The following is a 21,440-nucleotide window of genomic DNA, read 5'->3' as shown; positions in this document are numbered from 1 at the left end:
CTCACTTTCCCGTCTCCCTAGCAGAAGCTCGGCCTTCTCCTCCTCCTCCTCCTCCTCCTCCTCCCCCTCATTTCTCCCTGGCCCTGCTCTCCTTGTGCTGGTTCTGCTGCTGAGGCTCCCTGTCCCATCACTGACTGACCCCACCTCTCCCTCACCTGGCCTGAGAAGGGGGTGGAGAAGCAGCCAGGGCTGATTCTCCAGCGTCTCGCTTTTGTGAAGCTTCTTCTGGCCCTTGTTTGTGCTGGGCATGCCTCAGTCACTTGGGGAGACGTGCAGCCTGCTTTCTACCCAGAAACACTGGCCTGACTCAGCTGGGACCGACGCCGGCCTTCACACACAAGGGCTGGCGGGGTGGGAATGGAATCGGAGCGGGGGAGATGTCGAAAAGGGGGACAGGCCAGCAGCGCCCAGCCGCAGCTTTAAAAGGTTCAGGGCAGCGGAAAAGGGAGCGGGCCCTGCCGAATCTCGCACGCCCATCCCGGGTGTCAGACTCGGAGTAAGCCCTCACTTGTCAGCCAATCTCCCCGCCCCCAATCTCTCTGTGTCTGTCTGCGTGTGTATCTCGCTCTTGCTCTCTCTCTTTCTGAGTCTCTTCTCTCCCTTTCGAAAAGGCATGGATGGGCCAAGCCAGAAAGCTCGCCTTGGGCTGCTTTGCTCCTTTTATTTCTTCTTTTTGGAAATTGATTGTCAGTTGTGGCAGAGGCTTCCTTTCAGGCAGCCCTCCTCCTTTTCCTCTTGTGACCCCCTGGCTGACTGTGGCAGGGCCGGGAAGGTGCCCGCGCATGGAGACCCCCCTCAAGCGAGCGCCAAAGCACAGCAAAGGCGTGTGCGGGGCAAGTGGCTGTTGACTTAAAGGTATTGTTGCAGAATATAAAATGTAAATGCCTCTTGCAATTGACCAGTCATGATTTTTGTCAATGCCAATGGTGTCCAATGGGTGCTCCAGATATTTTGGATTTGCACCCAAAGCACCTATTACCATTGGCATTTACTTGGGCCATAATCATTTTATTTCTATTTGCATATCTTTATATTTTGTTACTTTGTCCTGTTCTTTCTCTTCTATTTTGCCAACTCCAGATATTGCAATGTCCAGAGTTTTTGCCTTTCTTGTCACACAGTCTACCAGGTGTTCTGAGTAGATTTATCGTTTTTATTATAGCTTGGAATCATGATATCAAAGTCTCAAGTATTTGGAGGATGCCAGGATGCCTGATCCATGCTTTCGTTTCTTATAATGCTAATTTTTGTTTAAAGTCACTTATAATAATATGGATTCAGTGAGAGAAGCATAGTAAAGGAGCCAGAATGGTATTAATTCAGGAGAGATAAATGAGCACTGACAGCTACTTACAGGTACCAGTCCTAGATACAAAGATGGCCAACAATAGTAAAGTATCAAATGGACTATCTCTGCAATGGGCACGTCTTTCTGAACAACAAGAGAAGCAGCTGTCAAAATAGCAAAGGGTATAATTGTTAGGAAAGGTGTGTAAAGGAATTTCCTGAACGTTAATGCTTTCCAGCCCAGGAAAGCACTTCTAATTTAGAAACAAGGCAAAACATCTGGAGATGTGGAAGTTCTTATTATCAGACATTCCAAAAACACAAAGATTCTGAGCTTTATCTACACTTTTGCTCCCTAGAGCTATTGGCCACAGATAGGAATGGATTTTCTTGCAGAGTTCCATCAAGTTGCTTAAGGTCCAAATCAGCATCATAAAATATATACATGGCTGTTACCGTGTACAAATCTTGTTTCTGAATTAGGTCAAGAGAATTTCCATTTAGAGATCTCCAGTAAATAGAGAGTGGAAATTGCAAAAATGTTAATGCCTCTATCTGTTCATAACGAATGTGCATCTCTGCAGTTCTGTAGTTTTAATATTGTGCTGTATTAAGAAACCATGAAAAGAATGGAGATTTTTTTCAAAATCATAGTATCTTGTCTGAGAAACTCATCTGAACTCTAAAAAAAGGGTACTTGGTTTCACAAAGTTTGAACCCTTGATGACCTCATTAACACATCTGTGTGGTCTTAATAAGGCCAATTCTTTTTGAGAGACATCAAAACAGAGCAAGTAGGATAGTCTCAAAGATTAATTGAGGCATGGAAGTAGTTGTGTAAGAAGTTTAAAAGTCATATTTTAAGAAATGCTTTACTGTGGGTCTGGAAATAATACCAATATAAATTAAATGATAAGATACCCATGTGGGCAATTCCTAGACATGCAATTGAAAATATGAACATAGCACAAAAACAGGATAGAACTACCTATAGACAGCTTCTCATTTTGGAAAGGGGGGTACTACAACTAAAATCTTTAGAGGTATTAAAAGAGGAGAAGGTAGTTCAAACATGGTTCCAGTATAGGCAATTACAGGCCAGGTGGAAAATAGATCAAAAAATTGGTTTTATCCAAGCTGAAGATAATTTGTTTAAACAAATAAGAGATCAAAGCTTAATGCATATAAAGAGGATATATAATGTATTAATGCAGATGGATTCAGAAACAGAATTGGAAGTAGTTGTGTAGTTATAATCATGCTACAGATTTACAAAATCATGATGGAAACTTAAATATGGTTTCCAATATAATTTTCTCTCCCAGTCTGACTGCCCTCTGGGTACGTGCTCATATTAGTTCTGTCTTTACCCACGCAAACAAGGCTGTAAACCTCCAAGAACAGCTTTGTCCAAAACAGAAATTCTATTAAAGCAAAAGGAGCTCTTTTTCATATGTAACTGCATACAAACAAAGTTAAAGTTTCAAAGCAGCTAGGAGCGAATGGAGTTTCTTAAAAAAAAAAAACAGGATTAAAAGCAGAAGAAAAAGGGAGAAAGGAAAAGAGGCTGGGAGTGGCTTGAAACTGATCCCTTGGCGATTCTATGAGGTTTCGCTCTTAATGTAGTGGTAGCTTTTCTACATGAACAGCAACTGGATCCTGGTGGGGCAGAGTCAGACTCTGTTTCCCTCTTTCGTAGTGACTTGAGGATCTAATGCTGCTCTTTTTTTAGAGGCCTTTGGGCAAGTCCCGTCTCCAGAAACGAGCCAGAAATGATTCAGAGGAAGTATCTGGATCAGGGAGACTTTTTGTTGGGATCCTTAGCGTGAGACTGCTCTTGATCTCTGCTTTGTAGAGAATTGGTTCCTGATCACCTCCTCCCTTCCTGGGTCTTTCTTCTGTTTTTCTCTCCCATTGTTCCCGAGTTCCAAGCTGTTTCTCATCCCCTCCTCCCCACACAAAACAGGCCTTTGTACTTGAAAATACTGGCTTCATTCCACCCCGAGTTCCAGATGCTAAGAATAGCCCCGAGTTCCTGCTGCTGCAGAAGCTACTAACTCTCAAGACTTGTGAAGTCTGAAGATCTGGTCAGGGTATTCTCCATTCCAGGGGATAAGGATGCCGCTAAAAAAGCAGAATGCCATTTTCCCAGGGGTTCTCTACAGTTCCAAATAGGAATTATCAGGACCATCAGAAATGTAGCTAACCATCATGGAGGTTATATTCCAAAAGCATCTCGCCATTATTTCCTCCCTCTTATATTTTGTGTCTTATATATTTTTGTGAAAGGAGACTGGGGATCCTTGAGGGGGATATTTTGTTGTTCTGATGTGTGAATGAGCTTTTAATACACCTACCGCTATGAGTGCCACAAAGTGTAGGGAAATGGATGGGTAGAAAAATTTGGATGAATGTACCAGAACTCATAGTATCTCCATTTTTCTCATAATACAGGATTATTTTATGGATAAAGCTGCAAGCATAGGTAGATTCGACTTGTGGTGTTGGAAGTGCTTCCAAGAAGGGGAAAAAATGTAAATTTGAGTGTGCTACAAGGAAAATTATTGCTCCTTATGAAGCGCTTTTGACAATTGCTTTCTATAGTGATTTATGTGCAATGCTCATTTATATTATCTTTTATAAATATATGAAAAGTGCAAAGGCTTGGTACTCCAGAAGACTTTTGCTCTTTTCATCCACCTACATGTTTGCTATATAATTTCACTGATACCTCAATTGAAATCAGTAATAATGATCAATAAACCAGAAAGCTTATGAAGGCATTGGAAAGATTCCCATAGACAAAGTATACCAAGCTAGAAACCAGGGGACTGAGTTCTAGCCCTGCCTTTACGACTTTATGCAATTTGGAAGTGGTGATTACACTGGTGCACGGGTTACCAGTCTGCTTCTGAGTGCAATTCAAGATGTTCAAGATCACCTTTAAAGCCCTTCATGGCATGGGTCCAGGTTACTTGAGGGACCGTCTTACCCCACTGGGATTGGCCCATACCACTTGTGCCAACAGAGGAGGCAGGCTGTGGGTTCCATCAGCCTGATTATTGCAGCTGCTGGGGTCTAGGAGGGGGGCCTTCTCTGCTGCTTCTCATGCCCTGGAACATCTTGCTCCCCCCCCCCATGTGATGTTGGCCCCAGCCCTCCTATCTTTTTATAAGGGCCTGAAGATGTGGCTGTGCCAGTCGGCTTGGGGCCCCAGTAGGGGATCAGCTCAATGGAGGTGGTTGATTGAGTAACAGCAGATCCCCCCTCAACCCCCCCTCTGCCTCTGCCCGCCCCATGTGTCTCTGGTTTTAAGGTTTGATTTAACATTTTTGTTTTAACTAACAGGTAACTGTTACCTAACTATTACCTTATCTGTAACTGTTAACTAACTAGCTAACTGTAACAGGCCAATACATTTTATAAATAAATAAATCTTTAGCTCAAATTTTCTTTTCTCCTACATTATGCATTTCCACATAATTCATTTCGGTTCTAAATGTTAGCCTTCATTCAGTTCTTTTTAAAATGTCAACTCTGCCCTGCTTTGGGGTATGAAACTATCCCTCCCCCGCCCCTACACTCTTCCAACAAAAAAGAATAAATAGCTGTCTAAGCTGGAATCGTAGATGTATTCCGAACTTGGTTGCTTGCTTACAGATGTTTCATTAGCCAACAAGATAACGTAATCAGTGCAAATTGCCTTAACAATTGCATTACTCTATAAATTATGAATAATAGTACCATGTAGAGGAAGAGGATATCTATTAGTACAAGGAGAAAATGTTTAAAGCATTTTCTAAATCAGGATTTCTTAAACTCTGAATATACATTTAAAAACATGTCAGTACATGAACAGATTTATTAAAGAAGTAAATTGAATTTGTGTTCCGTATGAAGCAGTAAAATGAAGATAGCAAATTAGTAAAGTACCGCGAGAGAAGACGTGAACAGCACTTGACTTTTATTCCAAAAGAAACATCACTCCCATAATCTTAAATATTTCCTCACACACTATCTTATTGTAAACCCTGCACAAGGTGGGAATTATCCACTGCGTAGTGCAAAAAGGGGCAGTAACTGATATTTTATTTCTCTTAATCAACTGGAGAGTATGGAGAACAGACTTTCTGCAAAATCACAGGGTTATTAGATTTATATTAATTGAAAAATGGTGGTTTTGCATATGGTTTATGGTTTATCATAAAAGGAAGAGGGACATCTCTTATTATATTTCCGTGTGATAGATATTTCTAAGAAAATGGACATCTAAAAAAACAAATAGGAGCATAATTTGTTGCACAAGATGAAGAGTGGCCAGATTTCCTTACTAGTCTTCTAAATATCATGTGTAGGATCGTGGTTTTATAGATTACACTGAATTCAAAACAGAGGTGGGTTCCTACCAGTTCGGACTGGTTCAGCCAAGTAGGTAGTAATTCGGCCTGCCACGCCCCCAAACCGGTTCTATCTTATTTTTTGCTTCTGCGCATGCACACAAGCATTTTTTTACTACTGTGCATGCGTGTGCAGTGCGCATCAAGTGCCCGCGCACCCAAAGCGCGTCCCTGAGTGAACCAGCAGTAGCAGAAACCGGAACCCACCCCTGATTCAGATATATGAGAAAAGTTGATTGGATTCAGATATATGACAGTCCTATGGACTTCCGACATCAAAAAGAGAGGCTTCAATTATTAATTGTGCCTTCACAAGTGGTTTACCATGGCACCCAAACAACATTTGCATTGTTTTTGCTTCCATCTCCCCTTCTAATACAAATGCTACCTCCCATGCTCCAGAAGATGATTTTCATATAAAGGATAAAATCCACTTTAGGTTGAGTTCCTGATAACTTAGTGAATAGGACCATGGAACATTCTCACTGTATTTATTGGTGGAGACCCTCTTTTTTTTTAATTGAACATTTTTGGAAAAAAACACAAATTTTTACAAATGTTTAGTTATTTATGCCTAACAAAAATAACTGAGGGGTAAACTTTATCCTTTTTTAAAGAACATTTTGCATAATCCGCCATATTTTTTATCCAAAATGCTTTAACCTTTTTGCAAGTCCACCCTATATGAAAATATGTAGCGTCCATACAATCACATCTCCAGCATTTAGGTTGTAAGTTCAGATACATAGAAGCCATTTTTTTAGGATCTAAATGCCCATCTATATCACTGTATTTATTTAATCAGTTTATTAGCTGCTTTAATTAACAAAGGAAAGTGTGTAGCTGATAAGTCTCTTGAGGTCAGGTGTCAGATAAGTTCAGGTAGCTGATGCCATTCAACTGGGTGGCCTTCATACAGGTCCAAGTAAGCAAGATATTCAAATAATGTCCATTATGCTTGCTCATAGTAGAGAATCGTATGCTGCCCCATTGAGGGGAAAGCTTTGAGGCCACATTACAAGTTTGATGGGTGAAAACGTAAAAGAGAACAAAAATTAAAGACTTTCAAATTAAGTATCAATTGAAAAGTAGAATTGTGTAATATGTTATGATTGTTAATACATCATTTGCACCATTATTAGGTTGCTTTTGGCTTGAATTTTCTGCAAAAAGATCCCATCTTCGGCAACAGAAGGAAAATCAGGCGGTTGTTGGGAAAAAATGGGGGGAGGGGGCTTTGAATGAATGTAGCAGAATGAAAATCTTGAGCAGGACAAGAGGAAAAGTAAAACCAAATGGGATCTCTGAGAAACACAATGAAGCTGTTTAATAACTTCAGCCAGGGTTTTCCCAGGGTGGGATTTTGCTGTGGAATTACACTTTGGAAAGCAGTGCTATCACTTCCTGTGATCTTTTTCCTTCAATATTTTTTATTTTATTCAGAACAAATGCAAAACTAAATAAAAGTCCAAGAAGAGAAAAAAAGGAAAAGAGAAAGAAAAAGAAACACATGCATTTAGAACATTATAAAGGTGCATCAAAGCAACCACATATTATACTCATATTATCCCCTGTCACTGAACTCTTGTGAAACAGGCACTCATAAACATTTTAATCCAGTAAATCTATTAACAACTTGTGGACCTGTCTTCTATATGTTATATTAGTGACAAAGTAGTTAACAGTAAAAACAATAATAGTAAAACAGAACAAAATTAAAGTTTCAAAATGCTCAAATCGTAGAAAATTTACCACGGCATCTTGACTATCCCTTATCATCCCAAAAGTTATAAAGAGTTTTCTTGGGTCCGAAATCCATGTTGGTTTCTTAATATCCTCTTGCAAGTTGTTTAATTAACTGTAATAAATTCAGTCTCCAGAATGACTCAGTCTTGACTCAGAGTGCAAGCAGAAGTACAATAGTTACCAGTTAATAGTAATAAATCAATACAATACAATAGCAGAGTTGGAAGGGACCTTGGAGGTCTTCTAGTCCAACCCCCTGCCTAGGCAGGAAACCCTATACTCTTCCAGACAAATGGCTATCCAACATCTTCTTAAAGACTTCCAATCTGGTATCCCTCCATCTTTGTAGATGAAAGGATTTTGTCTCCCTTCCTTCTAGCTATAATGCTGGAGACTCAAATTTCAGAACAACAAATGAAATCCATTTGCTGGTTCTTCGGCTGGTTCTTCTGTTTGATCTGGAGCTGGATCAAAATCCTTTTGTATACCTTTATCCAAAGGTAAAACTTCAGATTCTACCATTCTTTGAATAAATATTAAAGTTTTATTATATTTTGTTCCAAATACTCCAGGTATTTTCCAAATTCAAAAAAAATATAGAACCCAGTGATGGGAGTCTGATGTCTCTTCTATCACCCTGAACGTTGCCATGGTTTCCATATGAAAGAGAGAAAGGTTATCCAGAACAACACATATCAAAAGGAAGAAAGGAAAAAGCAATTAGAGTCCAGTGAGGGGGTTGTTCAATCGCCAATCAACTTTTAAAGCAAAGTCAAAAAGTAAAAGTTAAAATTCTTGCCTGCTTAGAAAATGAAGCTGCTTAACAGGAAGGCAGATATGCCCAGTGACTTTTCAATTACTTCCGGAGGGAATTGGATTCTTCAAGATCTCCTTCCCTACTGGCTCCACCATCATCCAGAAGTCATCCTGGGTCACTCCTAAGTGCTCCGGTTCGAAACCAGGGAGCAGCAGTGCCAAAGAACCAGCTTTAGCAGTGAAATCAGCAGATCGTGTGCAAGAGGGGAAAAAAGAAACTCTTATCGTTCAGCAGTCATCTTGAAAGGGGAAAGCCCTCACTTCTTTTGATACAGCCCAAAATCTCACTGGTTCTTTGGCAACTGTGGCACATTGATGGTTGATGCCATGTCTGTGGTCCACCGGGATGGCCCAATTCTTCTCCCAAGTATTACTGCTGAGCCAGCTATTACTTGACTGTTGCCTTTAAGTTTTGCTGTCTTACATTTCTCCCTACAGAAATGCATATTGTCAGATAGGACCCAATATTCAAGTGTACCAAGACCTGTTTAAATCTTGAGCTTGTCAATATCCCCTCGTGCCCAACGCCTCCTTTGCAGCATTGACATCCCTTCTGTCTCCTCATCCAAGTCATTTAGGAAAATGTCAGAGCAATAGGCCCATGAGAGATCTCTGGCGTACCACACTGTATACCACCTCCATGTTGGATCGTTCCAACATGGAGCACCTGTTGGCATGGTTACTCTACTGCAAATCCATGTAGCAGTGAGACAATCCCATCTCACAAGAAGAAAATAGTGGTCAGTTTGAGACATGGTTTTCCTGCCTCTAAATAAAGGAAATAGATTTAGGAACATAATAAGCAAGTAGAGGGTGGTATTATTTGTTATGCAGTATTAAAAGTCTGAGGCTTGCAAGAGACTCAAGAACAAGATTTGGATGCAATTGTGTAGACAAGGAATGCTAATTTTCACAGTACAAGTACTGAAAGAGTATTATGTAAATTGGGGTGATTCAGACTCGAATTTCTTGTTCTGCCCTCTTTTTTGGATATGGCAGCATTGGCAGAATGACTAACAGCTTGGTAATAATTTGAATCTGAATATTCTAAGGTAAATTCATGTATTCTTGAGTGTGTGTGTATGAATGAATGAACATGTGTGTGTGTGTGTGTGTGTGTGTGTGTGTGTGTATCTCCTTTCACACAATAAAATGGAAATTTGGTGGGAAAATGGAAGATCACGTTGCCCTCTTAAATTTTGTTTTGCAGAGTCATAGTTACAGTTGGACTGTTGGATGGAAAAGAAGGGGAAACAAAAGAGAGACAAGCATGTGGATTCAGCCTTCTCTCTCCAGGCAACAGTGATAGGAATGTAGGTCTGATCCAGGTGAGAAAAAAAACTGTATAATTATGTGTATCCTACAAGCATGTGTGTGTAGACATGTGCAGCCACACGCACATTCAGGCACACACAAGCACACATTTAGTATGAGCGGATAAAAATTAACAAACCCAGGTAGAAAATTACAGTACAGTATCCATGATGACAGACCTCCATCTGCTTTGGCAGCAATTATTACCTGTGATCCTTTTGAAGTCCCTAGCCTAGCCATTTGTTAAAATATTCATGACTGGGAGAGACATGGGAACAAGGTCAGCCAATGAATAGGCATAGCAATTAAGTCAGCCAATGGGAGCTTAAACAGATCTGAGTCTGTGCAGAGAATTGAAACAGAAACTGAAGCTTGGAATCTGGGCGTGGCTTAGCTGAAAATTGAAACTTAAGCAGTCTGCTCCTCTGAGAAGTAAACAGTCTATCTGGACTTATCTGCTGAAATGAAACTGATTGTGTTTGCCTGTAACTCTCCTGCCTTGTGTTTACTTGGAAGAACCACCTGTTGGTATTGTACATTGATTCATCTATTCTTTTATGCATACAAAGAAGTTAATTAATCCGGATGAATCAGTTATCTATGTGTGCTTCTGGATTTGAATTTATGCAACAAACTCTTGACACATTCCTCCTTGGACACCGAATCTTGTCAGAATTGAATTATTGGAAGAGATGCAACAAATTCCCATTTGTTTTCCTTACTGCTGCAAAATCCCTCTCCTTCCTTAGCGTTAATTCCAGGACAAAAAGACATTTAACATTTTACATGGACATTGGGATGACGTCTTGCCAAAGTGATAGCTTGATCAAAGTACTGTTGACCCATGTGTAACCTATGCCTCTGGCACAGTTGATGCCATTTTCCACTCAATGTTTATTCTGGCCAGTTGCAGAATTTCTGAAGAAGATAAATTTCACACTTACTATGCTATAAGAGTCAGTTGTGAAATGCTTGTGAAAAGAAACTGGGCACTGTTTTCTCAGCATTGTAAAAATAAGAGATTATGAAATTGTCAATAGCAGATTTTTAAAATTCAGATTGAATTATTAAAGCAGTGTTTCTCAACCTTGGCAACTTGAAGATGTCCGGACTTCAACTCCCAGAATTCCCCAGCCAGCATTTGCTGGCTGGGGAATTCTGGGAGTTGAAGTCCGGACATCTTCAAGTTGCCAAGGTTGAGAAACACTGTATTAAAGTGTCAAAAGGGGAAAAGAGGGTATTTCATAACCTTTGCTTCCCTTCAGTGAGGAGGCTGGATTAATCTCTTAATACAGTATTAAAAAGCAATTTCCTCACCCATTAGGATAGAGGTGGTGAGATACTGAATTTATGGCAACTGTAGAGAATAGGTAAAAGGACTTTACAGGACCTAATTCAGATAACTCCGTGAACTCCGAAAACCACTTCTAATCTACAGTAGTCAAGAAGGTGTCATCCGGACAGGAGGCAGGTTTACAGAAGTATAATATTAAGCACTATGGGGAGAGATTTAAGAAGGTTCTGATTGACTTACCATCTATCCTCAGTCATTGCAAGGATCCAGTGAGCCTGCCCTCTGCCATCATGTTCCCTATCCTACTGACCAGTGGAAGGGACACCAAAATTTCCACTTTCCCAAATTGCTTTTTGCTGCCTCAGTTATATTTCAACTGCGGACCCTTTGTTCCCCTCACCACTTCCTGCTCCAGGAAAATCCTGACTGCCAAAATTCTTGATCCTTGCTATCCCGTTAAGTTGGTGTTTTAGTTTCTACTCCCCCACATCATTGTGAAGATCTCTCTGTGGGTAAGAGGAAGTTCTCATATAACAGCCTACAAAACTGTTTATTTTTGGAGAAAATTGCTTCCATATAGGGGGAAAAGGCCAGTACTGTGTTCTGTCTGTCTGAAGAATTCTCTCATCCTGCTGTTTTTACATAAAGCATCTACCCTGGGCTAAAATTCAATTTCCTCTTGTCCCTCATCAGCCGCTCTTGAATTTACTATGTCATTAGTCCGTGGCTCTTATTCTTGTAACTGTAATTGGCACATGCAATTTTTGGTAACTTTAGAGTGCGCATGCAATTATCTTTGAAGATGCTAAGAAACCAAACTTAGCCCACAATACAGCTTTGGGAACAGTCAACATTCAGAAATGCTTCCCTGATGTTATACCCATTTCCACGTTCAGTCCACAGCTGAACTTGGAAATTCTTATTTTAAAACCTGAACGACTGAATTTGGCTGCCTTATGGCTTGTGTTTTCCATACTAAGCCTGCTTTCACCTTTGTTGCAAGGTTTAGAGCAGTGTTTCTCAACCTTGGCAACTTGAAGATGTCCGGACTTCAACTCCCAGAATTCCCCAGCCAGCGAATGCTGGCTGGGGAATTCTGGGAGTTGAAGTCCGGACATCTTCAAGTTGCCAAAGTTGAGAAACACTGGTTTAGAGCTATTAAGTTGGATTAAATAAGGCATTACTTGAAAAGTCTTTCAATTGTGCCATCCTCCCTTTTGGAATGTCCTCACCAGGAGCAAATCCTCAAAATTGGAGCTAGGCAAAAATGTTTTTATTTCCTCTGGTAGGTGTGGGGGTGGCTATATTTGGCTGCATATTCCGTTTTTGTAAACTTATGTATTTACTGATTTATACTCTCTGATAAAACTATTCCTAGTTTTTTTCAACTATATTATTTTTTAATCCATTCTGAAGATTTCATTGAAAACCAATGTATTATAGTTGTTAATAATGTTAGTCGTATATCTCCAACAATGTGATTCGTAGTTTTATATATCTTACAGAAGCAGATAAATGAATTAGATTTGCTTTAGTCTATTAAAGCCTGTAAAATCCTCATGTCATTTCTAATGTTCCCCTGTTTCTCTCTTTCCATTATCTTTAACATAAAAACAGGGTCAGAAGGGACCTTGGGGGTCTTCTATTCCAACCCTGCACAAGTAGGAGAGCCTATACCATTTCAGATAAATGGCTGTCCCAACTCTTCTTAAAAACCTCCAGTGATGGAGCACCCACAACCTCTGAAGGCAAGCCCTTCCACCGGTTAATTGTTTTGTCAGGAAAGTTCTCCTTAGTTCTAAGTTGCTTCTCTCCTCGATTAGATCCATTACTTCTTGTTCTACCTTCTGGTGCTTTGGAGAATAGGTTGACCTCCTTTTCTTTGTGGCAGCCCCTCAATTATTGGAACTCTGCTACTATGTCACCCCTGGTCCTTATTTTCACTAAACATACCCAATTCCTGCAACCATTCTCTCCTTCTGTTAATGCAACTTAGGATAGCATTTGAAAATTTTTTATTTTAATTGAACAAAAACACAAAAAAAGAATCATCCTTCATTACTCCTTGTAGAAAGCGTTTCGATTGGTTACAGATAACTTCCGTGCAGGACAATGACACCACCCAAACTTTTAAATAAGCTTTGGCCACCGATGAATGGTTCTTGAGCCACAAATCCAGCTGCCTGGTGAATGATAACTTAACTTGGGTGGGAGGGAAGGCTAAAGACTGCCCGTAATGGCAAGGTGCCACAACTCTAAATTAGCTGGACACTTTGGTTTTGTGAAAACTTTACACCTAATTAAAAGACAATTTTGGTGGCCATCACTATAAAAGGACAAATAGGGCAGCTATGCAGTTAGCTGCCCTATTTGTGCGGCAGCTAAAAGACATCAAGGGAAAATCCCAGGACTCTTACAGAAGGTAGCCGAACCTTCAGCACCCTGGAGAGAGAGAGATTGCTATGGACTTTATTGTAGAACTGCCAGAAAGTGCGGGGAATTCTGTCATTTGGGTCGTAACAGACCTGTTTTCAAAACAGGAACATTTTATACCTTGCCAAACGATCCCAACTGCCAAAAGTTTAGCCAAGTTATTCCTGATACACATTTATCGTCTTCATGGAGCCCCACAAGGAATCATCTCCAACAGAGTGTTCCAATTTACCTCCAAATTTTGGAAGGCATTTTTAAACTTACTTGGTACCGCCCAGGGATTGAGCTCTTCGCACCACGCCCAAACTAACAGAAATTGTGAAAGAACTAACGCAGTATAAGAACAATATCTAAGATGTTTTATTAATTTTCAACAGGATAACTGGACTGAACTTTTACCTTTTGCAGAAGTAGCATTCAATAACTCTGTACACTCAACTACTGGTTTTACCCCTTTTAGAGTAGCAACAGGCCAGGATTTCAGCCCCATACCTGAACTACCCACAGAAGAACCCACTATCCCCTTACTTAAGGAGTGGATAGACACTTTACGAGACACATGGCCAGTAGTTAGATTAGCTTTAGAGGAAACTAGAGTGGCTTTTAAAATTTAAGATGACAAGAATGGAACCCAAACCTTTCCATGTTGGAGATAGAGTATACTTATCTACAAAATTCCTGAAGTCACTGCAACCATCAAAGAAATTAGGGCCAAATTTCATTGGACCTTTCCCTATCACTAGGGTCATCAATGTAGCAACAGTAGAACTACTCCTTCCAAAGATACTCAGGCAAGTCCACCCAGTATTTCCCATTAGTTTATTCAAAGAAGAGATAATCTCAACACTCAGACCACCTGCACCTACACCACCTGTTCCCATCACGATAGGAGGTGAACAACACTTTGAAATCAAGGAAATCCTTGACTCCAGGAAGGGAGGAAAATCCAAGCATCTACCCTCATCCCAAAATGAACGGGTAATTAAACACCAGGTTAGGGCCCCTAACTTACTGAAAAAAAATCACTCCCAATATCCTGACAAACCTTGTTAAAATACTATGATGGAATTTTTTCCCCTATCTTTTCACAGGTGGATCCCTCCTTTTTCTAAGGAAGGCAGCATGTCAGGTCCCTAAAAGTGGTACTGCCATTCAATTGGGAGGAGGGGGATCTTGGAGTCGATTTATTAGCAGTGCCTGGGACAACTGATATTTTACAACTGGTTTCCTGGTGCCGAAGCACCTTGAGATCCCCACACCTTTTGGGGAATGTTTATGATGCCCTGTGGGATGGTTTACTTTAATGTCTAATGGAAGATAGCCATGGGAATGTATGCTTATCTGGTTGTCAGGGCAGCTGGTAAAGGAACCACCTTCACACTTGTGTATTGGCTAAAGTCTGCATTCTGACTAATGGGAGGGGTCTCTATCACTTCAATCCCATTTGTATTGCCTAAGGGGATTCAGATGTTGCTTTGGGACTGGATGTTTCACTTCTACTTAATAAAAGCTTCCTTTTGAAATACTTTGTTTCAAGAGTCTTCACTTTCTTAAGCAGAAGGAGAGGCACTCCTTACGGATTGTTTTTTCCCTTTGTGTAAGGACAGATGCAAAAACCGAGTTAAGTAGTTCTACTTTCTCCCTGTTGCTTGTCACCATCTTGCCACTTTCTGCCAGCAATCAATTGTTTCCTTGATTTTTTTTCTTGTTTTTAACATGTTGGAAGAAGTTTTTTGTTTTGGTTATATTTTACTTTTGTTGCAAGACTTTGTTCATTATGAACCTTAGCTTTCCTCACTTCATCTTTGCAGGCTCGGGCTATTTGCTGATATTATGCCTTAGTTATGTGGCCCTCTTTCCACTTTTTATACTTACCCTTTTTGTCTTTCAATTTGTCAGAGAGTTCTTTATGCAGCCATAGTGGTTTCTTTTGAGAGCTGTTGTTTTTCTTCTTCATTGGTATTGTGCTAGACTGGGCTTTTATAATCTCACGTTTCAAAATTTCCCAAGCTTCTTGAGTTGTTTTCCCCTTGAGGATTCTCCTCCATGGAATCCTTCCCAAGCTCTCTCTAAGTTCATTGAAATTAGCTCTCTTAAAGTCCAAGACTCTAGTTTGACTTTATTCTATTGCTTGTGCTTGCATAATGTTGAATTCCAATATTACATGATTACTTATCCCCAAGATTCCTGTAGCTTCAACGCCTTCTATCATTTCATCTCTGTTAGTGAGAATTGGCTGATCTTCTTGTTCCCTTCTCTACTTTTTGAGAAACAAAGTTGTCTGCTAGGTTTGTTAGGAACCTGTTGGATCTTCCACTTGGTGCAGATTTGTCTCCCAGTTGATATTAGGGTAGTTAAAATCCCCAATTACTATTGTGATGTGCTTCCTACACATCTTTAGTTAGTTGACTAGCAAAAAGTTCATCTATTTCCTCTGGTTCGATGGCTTATAATATACACCTATGGCAATGTTGTTTTACCCCTCCTTTAATATTGACCAAAATGCATTCAAGATAATTTTCATCATTGTTGTGCTCTATTTATTTCTTATATATAGTGCAACTCCACCTGCTCTTTTATTTAGTCTATTTCTTTTAAATAATTTAAATTCCTCTAGCTGTATGTCCCATATGTGCGTTTCATTCCACCAAGTTTCTGTAATGGCAACAGTATCATATCTGCGCTCATTTACTTGAATTTTTAATTTGCCCTGTTTATTCTTCATACTGTGCATTGGTGGATAGACATTTGAGTCCATTTTGATTGACCCTCTGTTCATTGTCTACATAACCTGTGTTGTGCCTGACTATCCCTACTTTCTTTCTACCTGTTTGGTTAGTGCACATGGTATGGCACACACTATTAACATGGTATGGCACACACCTTAACAGCAAGGTTGATAATCTTACCCACACAAACATCTGTTACATGCACTGATAACCCTATTAATTTTAGATTGCTGGGGACAGAATTGTTCTGTATCAATTAATTCTCTGTCCACGTTGTTCAGTTTAAATTTCTATCCAGAAAATCTGTGAATTTAATGCCAAGTAACTCAGTCCCTTTCCTTGATGAATGCAAACTATTTCTTTTGTACAGTTTTTCATTGGACCAGCTGCAGACATCATGACTAATAAAACCAAAGCCTTCCTTTTTACATCATGCCTTTAGCCACACATTAAACTCCACTACATGCTGACCTTTCCCTTTTTGCTCCTTATATACTGGTAAAATCTTGAAAAGATACAACCTATACCCCAAGTGTCTCTGCTAGACAGATTATCTCACAATTTCCTTGCCAGCTTTGCATTCAGAGCACTTAGGGTGGGCGGGGGTGGGGGGGTGAAGAGAACCTTCTCAAAGATTGAAGGCGAGCCAGAAAGTTTCAGAAAATGTCTCATATCCAGATTAGTCCTTTCCTAATCCGGGCCATCTCCTTGCTTGCAAACAATTATTGTATGGATATAAGGACTGGCAGGTTCCCAAATTATTTTTTCATGAAAGCTAATCTCGTTCTGAAGAGCCTAAGAATATTTTTGCTAACCTCAGAAAGGCAAATTGAAAGGATCACAAATGTTTTCTTTAAAAAGAATGGTCTTGCTTGTCCCAGCAGTCATTCCAACCAGATCCTTAGATTGAAGCCCCAGCACAGCGATGTTCTTTTCCTCAATTCCCAAGAGAATTGACTCTGGAATCTGGCTTCTTTCTGGTGTAAATAGTGAACTTATACTTCCAGCTGTTTCCATTGCAGTGCTAATGAAATGAACCAGCTGTTCCTTGCAAAGAAGAGCCGTTGAATCAAAACAGTGATCCTATTGAGAATTATTTTTTTTTTCATGATATGCCTCGTTTCAGCTTTGTAGCAAGAGCAAAGTATATGTTAGCGCAGGGGCTCAAAACACCTTAAAAAGTGCACATTGCTATCAAGTAAGAGTTACGATGCATATAAATTTCTGTGCCTGCTAGCCACTGTCCATGGCCACATGGCTGAAAATAAACATTGGAATGTTTGCTAAAACATCATCTTAGAATAGTGAAAACTGACTTTTGCTAAGGCCAGAGTCCTATTATCATTATATTTGAACTGGCAGGTTGGATCCCAAGTTATGTCTTTGAAATGATTTTCTGAATTGTAGCAGTGACTACAATTTAATGATTACTTGACTTGTTGGATTTTAAAACCCATGCCAAGCACCAACTATGGAAATGATTTTGGTTTCTAAACAACTATATATCTATCTTTCTCCCATAAGTAGAGCTTAGTTAAGGTTATGTCCACACAATATATTTTACCATTTCAAAAATAGTTCTGCACCTGTAGGATGGATCTCCTATTCTACTTTTAGGATCTCTGCTGATTTATTTCTGGCTCAGATGCAATACTTCTAGAATCGCAGGAAGATTTTTCATTTCCAAACTGATCTTATGGAAGGTGGTTTTCCCCTTTGACACAGAGATGCTTGTTTCAATCCAATCCTGAATATCTTAGTCACTAGGAAGCATTAACAATAGCAATAGCAATGGCAGTTAGACTTATATACCGCTTCATAGGGCTTTCAGCCCCCTCTAAGCGGTTTACAGAGTCAGCATATCGCCCCCAACAACAATCCGGGTCCTCATTTTACCCACCTCGGAAGGATGGAAGGCTGAGTCAACTTTTGAGCCGGTGAGATTTGAACAGCCGAACTGCAGAACTGCAGTCAGCTGAAGTAGCTTGCAGTGCTGCATTTAACCGCTGCACCACCTTGGCTCTTCCATTAGTCTTCCTTATCTTCTTTCATAGAGCAATACCATTTTTTCCCTGAAGTCTGTCACTGGCATAAGCTTTCATTTTCCTCCACCCCAGGATATTTTCCTTCAAAACAACCTTCTCCCCAACCTTTCTCTTCCAGACAGCAAAGCAGATCCTATTCTATTGAGTAACATTGAAAGGACTTTTGTATTGATATCTAACTACCCTGTATTAATTGGTAGTACCTATGACTTATACATGAAAAAACCCCAAAGTACTACAATGTGCTTTGGCATAAATGCTGGCAAAACCTGTGTGCACTGTTTTAAAAAGACATCAGGAAAAACCCCTGTGGATCAACAGCTGGTTGCAGCATCCTGTTTTCCACAGACACCTAAAGAGATCCAACTCGGGGCAGGGAGGCAACAGCAACTGACATTTGGGGCTTCCCAGCAGGGCCTTCCATACGACTTCAGCCTTCTTTGACACTGAACATTTTAAAACAAGGGTGAAAAGGAAACTCTCTAGAGTAGCAATCTTGTCTACTTACACGTGCAGGTGAAATAATAAGTCTTCAGGAAATTAAGGCATTGCTTGTTTTACAGAAGCTTACTGCATATGAGCTTAACTTCACGTAGATCAGTGTTTCTCAACCTTGACAACTTGAAGATGTCTGGACTTCAACTCTGAAGTCCAGACATCTTCAAGTTGCCAAGGTTGAGAAACACTGAGTTGGAGCTTCTGGAGCAGTGTGTGTAGAAATTGCAAGGCAGACCCAAGGCCAGAAAAGTTATTTAAGGATTCAACCCTGGCCAGTTCCCTGCAGAGGGAGTCACCATGCTTCACACTCCTCTTCATATTCATTTTGCGCCACTCCTCTCCTCTGGCCCAGGCATTCTTCCAGAAAGGGCTTTTGCAATCCTGTTGTTCCCAGGCCTTGGCTGCAGTTGTTGAGGGAGTGTGGTGTTAGAAGCAGGCTGAGGCAGCAGCCCTGTCTCGAGGATTGAGGCTTTGGAGAGAGAAAACCCAAAACTATCTGCTGACCCAGCGCTGGGGAATCTGGAGTGGGTAGGTGGGGGCAAGAGCCAGTGAGTAAGGAGGAAGTGTCCTTCCCATCTGATTTTCCTCGTGACTCTGCTTTGCAGCCAAAGAATGCGGAACCCTCAATGAGAAAACGGATAAGGAGACAAGAATGTTCAGGGCTTCGCCATAATTTACCCATATATTTGAGAGGTTCTCCATGGGAAACAAAGTCCCATTCAGTTCCTCTGCTCCTCGTTCTCCAGCACTCAGGCTCTCTGCCGGATGGAGACCCAGATAGTCTCCATTCTCAGCATTTGCCCAGCAGGATTCAGCATCTGCTTCTGTCAGGGTCCCCTGATTGTTAAGCAGGCGCTAAACATGGCATTTTAAAGGCAACCCGTTGTCACAAAGGCTGCAGCGGTGGGCCAGCCTGAGAGGCAGTTGAAGGCAACCGCCTCAGGTTGGGACTTAAGGAGGGGTGGGAAGAGAGAAAGAACAGCAACAGCTGTCCTGTTCTTCTTGGCTGAGCTATTTGGTTCTCCTGGAGAAGAGAGGGATGTATTCTTCCCAGCTTCTGCCTCTCCAAACCAAGTTTACCTCATCTGGTTGCAATGGAGAATGATTCTCCCCAGTCCAAACTCTGTGGCTTCCCTAAAAACTTGCCTGAGCCATTTTGGTAGATGATTCGAGGTAAAAAGAGACATGTTACATGTCCTGGGAGTTTTCTTCTATGGGAAGAATCTAATCAATTCTTAGATGTGTGGGAGGCAGGACTTTTTGTTCCCAATTCCCCATTGTTGCCTCCAGCTGCTATTTCTCCATAATATGTTAATAGCAAATTTAGGTAAATTGATTGAGTTGCTGAGGCTGAATATGTAGCCCTCCTGGTCATAATTCTATCCTCTTCCACTAAATGTAGAAGAGACATTTTAAAAACCATTCTAGGCCCTGATAGCAATCCTAGTTAGGTAAATTTATTTATTTGTTTGTTTGTTTGTTTGTTTAACAAATTTATATAGCTATCAAAGCCACATAGAGGTGACTCTGGGCAACCCTTAAAAAGTCCACTGCATAATAAACCCACCCCCAACCTCATAAAAGATTGTTCTTTTACTACCTGAATAATCCGCCCAATTACATATTTGGTAGATTAAAAACACAATTAACATACACTTTTATATACCATACTAAGTATATGTACTAAGCACAAGGATGCATAGATCGAATTAAGAGGCAATATAGGTAATACATTATGTAATTGTGACCATGTAGAAGAGGTTAAGTATGTATATATAATTAGTAAGTGATAGCAGGTATTGAATACACAAGAGATCTTTGTTATACGCTGTGTGGCAGAGAGATGGCCAAGATGGTTTCACCATGTCCAACGATTTTTTAAATTTTTCTTTTAACGATAAAAGTTTTTTTTTTTAAAAAAGGCCTTGCATGTTGACCTAATTTGGGAAGAGTTCATTATGAGTAAAATCACAACCCTGTCAATATGACCAAGATTTAGACTTGCATTTTTTAACTTATGTGGAATAATTTTTCCAAAAGCCAGTGAGGCCGCTTATAACATGCCATAGCATACATTTTCTGTATTCTGAACAATTCTCAATTGTTTAATTTTGTATTTAGAATTTTTATTTTATAACTATACTGTCGTAGCCCCAGAACTGAACCTTAGGATGAAAGGTTGGGGGTCTCAACTTGCCTCTCCCAGAAACCTTCAACACCCCCCCCCGCCCCCGAGGTGGGTGGCTGCCAGTTGCGCCCAGTTTGGCCGAACCAGTAGTAGAATTCATGCCTAGGTTGCAGAACCAGCAGTGACCCAGGCCTGACACCCCCCTTCCCCAGAACCGGTTCTCCAGTGTTTTCTGCCGTTGCCAGCATGGTTCTGCGCATGCACAGAACAATTTCTAGTCAAATGCGCAAGCAATGTGTGGCCAGTGTGCGCGTGAGCGGTGCATGAACAACGAACCGGTACTACGCGGTTCAGGAACCCAACCCTCCCTCAAACCTACAGTCTCTACTCCTGGTCTTGGTGCATAGCCTGTGAATTGTTGCTGTCACTAATTATCTTCTAGGAAACACCTTACTTGCTATCCTCCCCCTAACCTGAGAGAGAGAGAGAGAGAGAGAGAGAGAGGGAGGGAGGGAGGGGGAGAGAGGGGGGGAGAGGGAGAAGGAGAGAGAGAGAGAGAGAGAGAGAGGGAGGGAGGGAGGGAGGGAGGGGGAGAGAGGGGGGGAGAGGGAGAAGGAGAGGGAGAGGGAGGGAGGGAGGGAGGGGGAGAGAGGGGGGGAGAGGGAGAAGGAGAGGGAGAGAGAGGGAGGGAGGGAGGGGGAGAGAGGGGGGGAGAGGGAGAGAGAGAGAGTGTGTGTGTGTTAGAGTTGTTTT

At 40.9% G+C, this 21,440-nt stretch overlaps 1 protein-coding gene across 2 annotated transcripts in view; it reads left to right on the top strand.

The window, feature by feature from the left end:
* The window catches only part of KANK2 (KN motif and ankyrin repeat domains 2), a 58,347-nt gene that overhangs the window by 17,318 nt on the left and 19,589 nt on the right, over window positions 1-21,440 (top strand). For both annotated transcript variants that reach the window (XM_032211434.1, XM_032211435.1), the window contains exon 2: window positions 9,457-9,574. The gene's annotated coding sequence lies outside the window, so the exon portion shown is untranslated. The remainder of the gene's footprint in view (window positions 1-9,456; window positions 9,575-21,440) is intronic.

This window comes from Thamnophis elegans, chromosome 2, assembly GCF_009769535.1.
Source record: "Thamnophis elegans isolate rThaEle1 chromosome 2, rThaEle1.pri, whole genome shotgun sequence".
NCBI classification, from domain to species: Eukaryota; Metazoa; Chordata; class Lepidosauria; order Squamata; family Colubridae; genus Thamnophis; species Thamnophis elegans.
Note: the sequence above shows the minus strand (reverse complement) of the source record. Positions and strands in the feature narration are given on the sequence as shown.